General features: G+C 37.8%; 1 long non-coding RNA gene across 1 annotated transcript; it reads left to right on the plus strand.

Annotated features, from left to right (window-relative positions):
* The first annotated feature begins 26 nt into the window (after positions 1-26).
* Positions 27-1,596, plus strand: LOC147543977 (uncharacterized). Its single transcript, XR_015223920.1, has 2 exons — positions 27-423; positions 1,186-1,596. It is a non-coding gene; the product is annotated as an uncharacterized LOC147543977 (long non-coding RNA).
* Positions 1,597-9,382: the final 7,786 nt, after the last annotated feature.

The raw sequence follows: 9,382 nt of genomic DNA on the forward strand, positions 1-9,382 counted from the left end.
AACCAAAAAAATAATACAAATGGATATCTAGTCCATTTGGTGTTATCTAGAGAGAAAACACAAATCCCTAGAATACCAAATAATTTATAATACCTAAACTAACCTTCCATATATATAAAATCTAATTTAAGCTCAAATCAACCAATATTCGTTTTCCTATTTTATCTCCCTGTTTCTCTCTCCAATTACCGACTCTAAAGGAAGAAAGAAATCTTTATCTTCCTTAAATTTGTAACCGAAACCTTCTCTTCCTATCTTTCTCTCTCTCTCTCTACATCTTCATCTTCTGAAACTATCCTCCATTAAAACAAAAAACTTTGTAACCGAAACCTTCTCGTCCTATCTTTCTCTCTCTCTCTCTCTACATCTTCATCTTCTGAAACTATCCTCCATTAAAACAGAAAACTGAGTTTCTAAGTTCAGGTAAAACTCAAACCAAATTTTATGTTTTCTGATTATGTTTCGATTGAAAATCTTCCATTAACTTGTTTCATTATCATTAGAGCTATTCAAAATCATCATCTTAATTGTTAATCAGGTAAACAATTTTCTTATTTGATGATTTGTTTCAGATCAAGAAAGTTATTATTGTCTTTCTCTCTCTAAAGTTTGTATTAATGATCACGATCTTCATGAGATTAATACTTCATTTCTAAATCTTACAAATCAAGTTTACTTATTGTTTTCAATCAATCGTCATATCAGTTATCATAGATTTGGAGTTTATGCAAAGTATGATATTCAAATTTTCTCCAGATCTGATTTTTTTTCCGTACAGATTGATGAAACGTGATTCTGTCACACGGTTACTCGTAACAGAATTAACATTATATATACTTTAGAATAAATTACCATAATGTAACGTAAATTATATAAACTTTTCCCTACGATGTATATCAAATTGAGAACATGATATATGTTCTGGTTCTGCAAATTTTTCACGAATAACATTAACATTATATTATTTTGTGTAAATCATACGTAATTTATGGAACATTATGTATGATTTAATATCAAAACAGTTCTCGTTTCATTATTATAACATCTTTGATTTACATATGTAAATCCTGTGTACTTTTTTGTAAAGTACATGTAATTTATTCAAATGTTCATATAATTTACTGCAAATAATATACTTGTATATATAATTTATTTGAATTAATCTATCTCACTTTGTTATCACAGATGGAGTTCCAGGCAGAATCATCAAATCAAAATAAGAAAATCAAACTGAAATCAGATGGTTGGGATAAGATATTTACAGAACTAGGACAGTTATTTCCTGGGGGTGCAAAAGCTTTTCGATATGCTCTTAGGCAATATAGCATCAACACCGGGCATGATTTCAAATTCATAAAGAATGATTCTAAGCGTGTTACTGCTGTGTGTCCTGTTGAAGATTGCAAATGGATAGTGCATGGATGGGCACCATTGAAATGCGATTCCATGTTCATATTGAAAGACATGGAAAGGAAACATGATTTCATTATTTGTGATAAATGTCTCATTATTTTTCATAAAGTTTGCATAATTTATTGTAAATTATACATAATATCGTATTTACAGTTTAGGTATATAACGTTTAAAATTATACTTTATCATTAGTATATCAGAATTTGTTGTACATCATTAAATCCCATTGTAAAACATACTTATTGTATATCAGTATACAATATAAATTCCTTCATATAAATGACCACTATCAGAAATTACAAGGTTTGATCAATTAAAAACTTTTAAATTTTTGCTGTTATCATTGGTTATTTATCAAAAATTACCAAATCCTGTGGTAAATCACGGATACTTGTGAATAAATTATACATACTTTACGGTAGTTTAAGTTATACCAGACAGAAATTGACATAATTTATCAAACAGATCTCTAAAAATTGATTTATAACGAAGCTTTGAACAACTATGTCACAACAGAAAAAACCATAAAAATCAACCCAAAATCTCACCATAACGTTGAAACAATCTTCTTTATGATGAAAAATAACCATGCAAAAAAAACTTGTGAAGAAATTATACATACTTTACAGTAGTTTTGGTTAGGATTTTTGTTTCTGATTGATTCGGATAATAGGAAAGAGAAAATTTGTTTTCCAAATCTGTTTAGAGGAGAGAGAAATTATGATTTGTTTCTATCCATTTTTTTTTCTAATAAATCTCCATATTTTTTGCTAATAAATCTCCACAATTTTTGCTAATAAATCTCCACGTCAAATTTGAGCGTGGGACATAGACGGTAATGTGTTTAGAAAGTGAGGGTTTTTATGTCCATAATGTAAAAGGACTAAATATCCATATTTTGAGAAGATTGGATCATAAACCTTTTTTGAACATTATTTTGGTCTATATACCCACCGACCCTAGTATCAATGTCTTCTAACGACTAACGGTGACCGTAGTCGATTTCTCAAAAAAAAGGAAAGAAAAAACAGACCAAAGAAATCCTTGCATTGACGGAATACATTTCTACGGATACAAATCAATCTAATTTGTGTTTTTTTTTTTTTTTTTTAGAAAGTGACTACGACAGTCATTACAATGGCATTGATACATGTTAACTTTTGGTTGGACAAGTGGTTAACGGTGTGACATAAACTCTAAAATCCTGGAAGTCTCAGGTTCGATTCTCACAAGTTCAATAAACCATGGATTCCACCTCATCTGGGAATCGAACCCGGGATCTCTAAAGTTTTGGAGTTTATGTCAACCCCATATGAGACTTTGGGAAATCCAAAATATCTTTTTGGAGTATAAAGAGTATTCGACAATTAGAATTAAATAAGGCCGCGATTTTGGGGAATAAAGAAAAATCTCCGGTACATAAAGAGACTTAGTCAATAAACATTGACTTAGAGGGCATATTCTCTTTTTAGCCCAAAAATTGATTTGATCAAATATTGCCCTCCCTAATCTTCATCTTTTATCTCCCTCTCTCTCTCTTATGTTGTTCTATCTCTCTATCTATCAATGTTTCTCTCTCATATTTCTCAATGTGTTTCCCTCTCATATCTCTCAATGTTTGTCTCCCTCTTTCACGCAGACACATTTCGGCGAAGAAAAGTATTCCCTTTGCCGAAATCAGACTTCGAGGAGGGCTTTTGACGAAACCCTTGAGGAGGGTTTCGTGGTTGGTCGGCCACGAAACATACCGTGGTTGACCAGTCACAACAAAATTTCCATAAAACCCTGAGTGGGAGAGGAAAAGAAAAAAGAGGAGGTGGCAATGGTGGTCGGAATGGTGGTGATGGGAAGTTGTGGTGGTGAAGGTGACAGAGAAGGTGAAGATTAGGAGGCAATGTTTGATCAAGTTAATTTTCGGACTAAAAAATATACGCCCCCGAAAATGTACAGAAAACATAGATTCCCTAGAGAGTTTGTCCCCGGAGATTATTTTTTATGACCCAAAGCCGCGACTTAAATAAGGGGCAACCTTGTTCAGAGTCCAAAAAATAAGTTACATATATTTACCCCATAATCTACATCTTCATCCTCAATTTCGACCTCAACGACAACTTCCAACCACCATCCACAACATCTGATCGCCACCACCAATTTTCTATCTTTCCCCTCTCATTTGTATCCTCTATCTCTCTCTCGTTTATGGGAAAATCGCTAAAGAGAGAGAAAGAGAAAAGGATAAAGAGATACTGTAGAGTTTGAAATAAGTGGCTGATGTGACACTAAAATGTCACATTTGGAGAGCCTAACTTAGACTAATTATTCCTTTTCGAGTGTTATCAATAATATTTTATGTGTTTTTCATGTTAGGTACCTATTTTGGAGTTAGACATGAAAATCGGAATAAAGGGAGCGAATCATCACTATCATTTCATGTGCCGAAAATGAGAGAAAAAGACTTCAAGCAAATCAAATGACAAGTATAGTCAATGACGAGTCCGACGGTGAAAACGGTATTCAATTCGGAGTCCGGACGGGGAAGATGTGGAAAAAAGAAGTCCGAGGGTATTCTAGTCCGTTGTAAGAATTTGAAGATGTAGAGACAAGGATGGAGGCACTCTCTTTGTTTCTAAATCAAAGCCCAAAACCAAGTCCAAGCCCAAGAAATATTAAGAGAAGAAGAATTGGGTAGAGATTTTATAGGCACCCATTTGTGGTCTAAAGACTTAGTCAAGTTTGACTAAGTCTAGGGTTTGACTCAAGTTAGAGTAAGGGGTCAAAGGCTACTATTCATCTTCTTCTTCATTGATCAACTACACAACTTGGAAGAGAGAGGGGCAAAAGGTGCTAGGGCAGTGCTTGAAGTTTTAGGGTTTCTAGAGCTTGAAGTTTGAAGAGAAAGGCAAGAGAGAAGGTGAAGGGGGACCGGCCAAGCTAGGCCGGCCAGCACTAAGGCCGGCCAAAGCTTGGCCGGAACAGCAGCTCGGGAAAGCATGGAGCACGGGCAGCACGAGCAAGACGCGTCCTCAGCAGCAGCAGCTTCCACGGGACGCGTCTGAGCTCGGTTGTGCACATTCCAAGGCTCGGGACAGTTGCTCGTGTGGAGGGACAGCAGCTCGGGTTTCTTCATGAGCTCGGGATGAAGTGTACCAGCTCGGGACGGGCATTGGAGAGCTCGGCCGGAAGCTATCTTGCTCGGGACGAAGCTCACAAGCACGGGACGGCTGCACTCGGCTCGAAACAGTACATCTCTTGGCCGGATCTAGGGTTTTGGCCGGATTTAGTCACCTTCTTTGGCCGGAGTTTTCTAGGGTTTCCGGCCACTTTATTGGTTCGAAACCTTAGGGCTTTTGCTCCCCATCATCTTGGCTAGCTTCCCATGTAGTTTGATTTGATTTTGAGCTAGAAATTTCTAGAGAGAGAAAGCTAGGGTTAGCTTTAATGGAGGTTGTGTTCTAAATGGAGAAGATGATGGTGGTCGCTATGGGGAACCCAGAATTTGCTAAGGGGAGATCGGCTGAACATTAAAGACTCATATTTTCCGACGATCTTAGCCTCGAACCACATCGAAAAAGGGGGATTCTCTCACCATTTCCTTTCCATTTCTTATTAAATCGCCATGTTAGCTAACTTTAGTGTGTCGATGAAATGTGATGAATTCGTGATTATGTTTAATATGATTTGATGTTTTGATTATGAATTGATGTTCATTTAATTCGATTATCGTTTTGATCGTATTTTCATGTGTCTTGTCAAGCATTTCGCATAGTTAATAGACGAAACGAAGTATTCGATATCGATCGTAGTCTAAGTCATATTTTCATGTGTCTTGTCATGCACTTCACATAGTTAGGCGACTAGACAACACTTTCGTTGACTCGGGATTAATCGATTATGATGTTTGTTTGACTAAGTATGATCTCCGGATATACGTAGTGCTTATAGACATCACTTTAGGAGTCGAATACCGATTGTACCTCGACACATCAAATCGGACTACACATAGTCGTAGGTTTATCATTATGGATTCCCGGACTTCGACACCTCTCTCGCTTATTTGTCGCCCGAATCGAGTCTTACCGTCTCCCGACTCTTGTTCCTCCGAACTCTTCTCTCGAATCTCTCTCGCCCGTTTACATTGATTGTTTAGTTTAGTTTACTTGTTTTCTTCTTTTGTTTACTTATTCGATCAAATACCCCCATTATCTTTGTTTCTTTCCTTTTTAATCTAAGTTAGCTTGTAATATCTAGACCGAGAGATAAGACCCTTCGATATCCAAACTACCTTCCTATCCTTGGATCGATCCTGGCTTTGCCGGATTACTACTTGATACCTCCGCTTGGGTGTGCAACCTTTTCGGGTGCATCAGTGGCCTCTAGATATTTTCATCTGCATAATTAGAGAAACTACGTAGCCTAGGAGAATCAATATCTTTATATTTCTCTAGCGAGGCTTGTTGGAGAAAACATCTACTACGGTTCTCTCCACCACCATTTTCTAGGATTATGACAAAGGGTTAGTTTTGAGAAGGGCAAGTAGAGAACGACAGGAAAAGAGAGAGAGAGTAAGCGAGAGATGGAGAGGGAGGGAAGAGCTAGAGAAGAGGGAGAGGAAAAGACCACGAAGATGAAGGGGAGGGAGAAAGATGAGGGTAAGAGATGAAGAGAGTGGTAATGGTATTATGGTGGTGTAGAAGATGAGGAAGAAAGATGCATGAGAAGAAAGCAAATTTCAGGGGGGTTTATTAAAGATGTCTATATAATCAAACTAGGTGTGTGGAAATATTCACCAGAGATAGAAATACGATTTTCGAGTGAGAAAAAATGTTTGCGTTAGTTGTCTGTGTAATAACGGTATGTGTTAATAGTAATGAAATGTCGCTTTTTGGAGCTAACTTATCATACAAGAATTTTTTGTAAAGAAAAAAAATCATCTTCATTTATTAAAAAAGTTGTTAAAAATGTCTTGAATATGGATCAATATATAATCCGATTTGCGACCCGTTGCGACCTCGGCTTGAAATTTTGGACTCATTGCGCAGGGCGAATCTCCGAACCAGAGCTGGTATTCATGTAAATTTTGGTATTAAAAAGAGAGAGGCAGTGAGGTGGTGGATTAGCGAGATTAGGATTTCCTGTGGCTGTATAAACAGAAACCCTAGGGATATCTTAGTCGTGCTCACGCATCCCTTGTGTAACTTGTTTTTCTTATCATAATGAAAATCATCATGTCGTTGTTCGCCGTAGAGTAGGTTTAACGAACTGAACTACGTAAATCTTTTTATGTTTTATGTGATTATTTACTTTCTTTATTGTTTTTCTTGGATTACTTGATTTCGTCACAACAAAATTTGTTATATAACACTTCCAAGTCGACTCTATTACACCAATCTCAGGTGATATTGTTTTTCTTACTAAACTTAGCTAGCTTACTACATTTGCTTTTTTATTTACATAATAAAAGTTCAAAGAAACAAATGCAGGTCTCAATTGATTCTCCAATGAGTGGAACTAGATTTCCCATTGAACTTGTTCATTACCTTTTGAGAGTGAGCCTCAACAAAACATTTCTTGATCCATTGAGCATTGGCGGCCCAAATAATTCCTCACCTACTAATCTGCAATAAATGAGGTTCCACTTCCTGGAGGATAGATTAAGAAACCTAATATCATAAAAACCTCAAACTCACCATCTTCCTAAAAAAGAGCTAAGGTTTGAGAGGGAAAAAAGTAATAAAGTGAGAAAAGTAAGAGGAAGTTTATGCCCTAGGATTCGCCAATCAACACATTAGCTAGGCTGACAAAACAGGCAAGAGGAAGCAGTACACTAAGACACAACCTAGGACAGTCTCGACCACGAACGGGACAAAAGAAGGAACATTACATAGGACAGTAGGCGATAGTACTAAAAGTCGCGGAAGCTATCAAACCTATCCTAGAAATTGATCTGATCCAGAAAATTAATCGAAAAGCTAAGACAAAATCTAAATATGCGAACAGAATTAACGAGGTTCGACCTAAAGCCTACGTCCTCGGGCGAACAAGAAATCTTTATTGAAGGATAGATGAAGACGACTCGTACAACCCGCAAGTTCGTCCCAAGATGGTACCGTATAGACAATAACCTTCTATACTAAATCTTCAATGACCGAGAAATTTAACACCGCTCAAAACTATGAACAAAATTTCTCTCTCACTTGCTCTCTCTAAAAAGAGTTGTTATTGAGTTGTTTGTTGGTTTGGTTGATTACAAACACTCAAGCATATCCTATATATATTAGTATATCCACCGTCTAAAGCCACCCATAATAGGAAAGTCTACAACCGACCCCAATTGTGAACCAATTTTGAAAATCGCCTTACAAACCAAAACTGTCTCTCAATGAAATTAAACCGCCTATCAACAAATAGGAAACTGCCTCTTACAATTCTCCACCTCGTACACAATTTGATACACTTCAAATTTTGGACGAACACCAGGATACTCCTTGTAAGATATATCTGCTTCTTGTAGCTTCATCCGACTGCACCATATGTCCATGGTTGCCTACGTACCCTTTTACAGGATCAAGCCTACCGTAGTTCTACCAACCCTTCACATGAAGATTACCTTGTCGCCGTTACGCCCTTTCGGGTAAATTAACACGAGCCGATTTGTAGCAATTCCAGGCAATGCTGAAACTTGCTACACGTCACCACTTTAGTCAACATGTCCGCGGGATTCTCATCTGTGTGAACCTTCATGAGAGAACCATCACCTTCCTCTACGACATCTCGTACGAAGTGATGCCTGACATCGATATGCTTAGTACGAGCATGATGAACCTGATTCTTCGCCAAGTGGATCGCACTTTGACTATCACACCATACATCTACGTACTTCTGCTTAATCCCTAGATCATCCAGAAGACCCCACAACCACAATGCTTCCTTCACACCCTCGGCCATAGCCATATACTCGGCCTCCGTAGTAGATAACGCAACTGTAGATTGTAACATCGATCGCCAAGTAACTGGAGAATCATGTACCCTAAAATACATAACCAGTAATAGATTGTCTTCTATCTAGATCGCCAGCATAATCTGAGTCAACATAACCGCTTACCTGACATGTGTCTCCACCAAAGCACAAACCCGTATCAACGGTACCCTTTAAGTACCTCAAAATCCACTTCACAGCTTCCCAATGTGTCTTCCCCGGGTTTGCCATAAACCTACTAACCACACTGACCGTTTGTGAAATATCCGGACGAGTACACACCATAGCGTACATCAAATTGCCAACTGCACTAGCATACGGTACACGATCCATATAATCCTTCTCCACCGTAGTAGTGGGAGATTGTCTTCCCGAGAGCCTGAAGTGTGGTGCCAAAGGTGTTGACACCGCCTTCGCATTCTGCATCCCGAATCGAGAAACTACTCGTTCGATGTAACCTTTCTAATTCAAGTACAGTTTCTTACTTGACCTCTCTCTCTTAATCTCCATTCCCAGTATCTTCTTTGCAGCGCCCATGTATATCATCTCAAACTCTTGATTGAGTTGAGATTTTAACTTATCTATCTCTACCATGCTTCGAGAAGCAATAAGCATGTCATCCACATACAAAAGGAGATAAATAAAGTCACTTTCGCGAAGCTTCTTGATGTATACACAACAATCATAGTCACTTCTGCGAAAACCATGCTTTAGCATGAAAAATCAAATTGTTTGTACCATTGGCGAGGGGATTGTTTCAATCTGTAAAGAGACTTCCTCAAACGACATACTTGATTTTCTTTGCCCTCAACCTTGTATCCCTCAGGTTGAGCCATATAAACTTCTTCTTCCAAATCACCGTGCAAGAAGGCGGTTTTAACATCGAGTTGTTCCAGCTCAAGACCCCTGTGAGCAACAATACTCAATAGCACCCGAATAGAAGTATGTTTCACGACCGGAGAGAAAATCTCATTGTAGTCGACCCCTTCTTTC

This window comes from Eschscholzia californica, unplaced genomic scaffold, assembly GCF_041429995.1.
Source record: "Eschscholzia californica isolate CP2 unplaced genomic scaffold, dmEscCali1.0.p SCAF_4, whole genome shotgun sequence".
In the NCBI taxonomy this organism is placed as follows: Eukaryota; Viridiplantae; Streptophyta; class Magnoliopsida; order Ranunculales; family Papaveraceae; genus Eschscholzia; species Eschscholzia californica.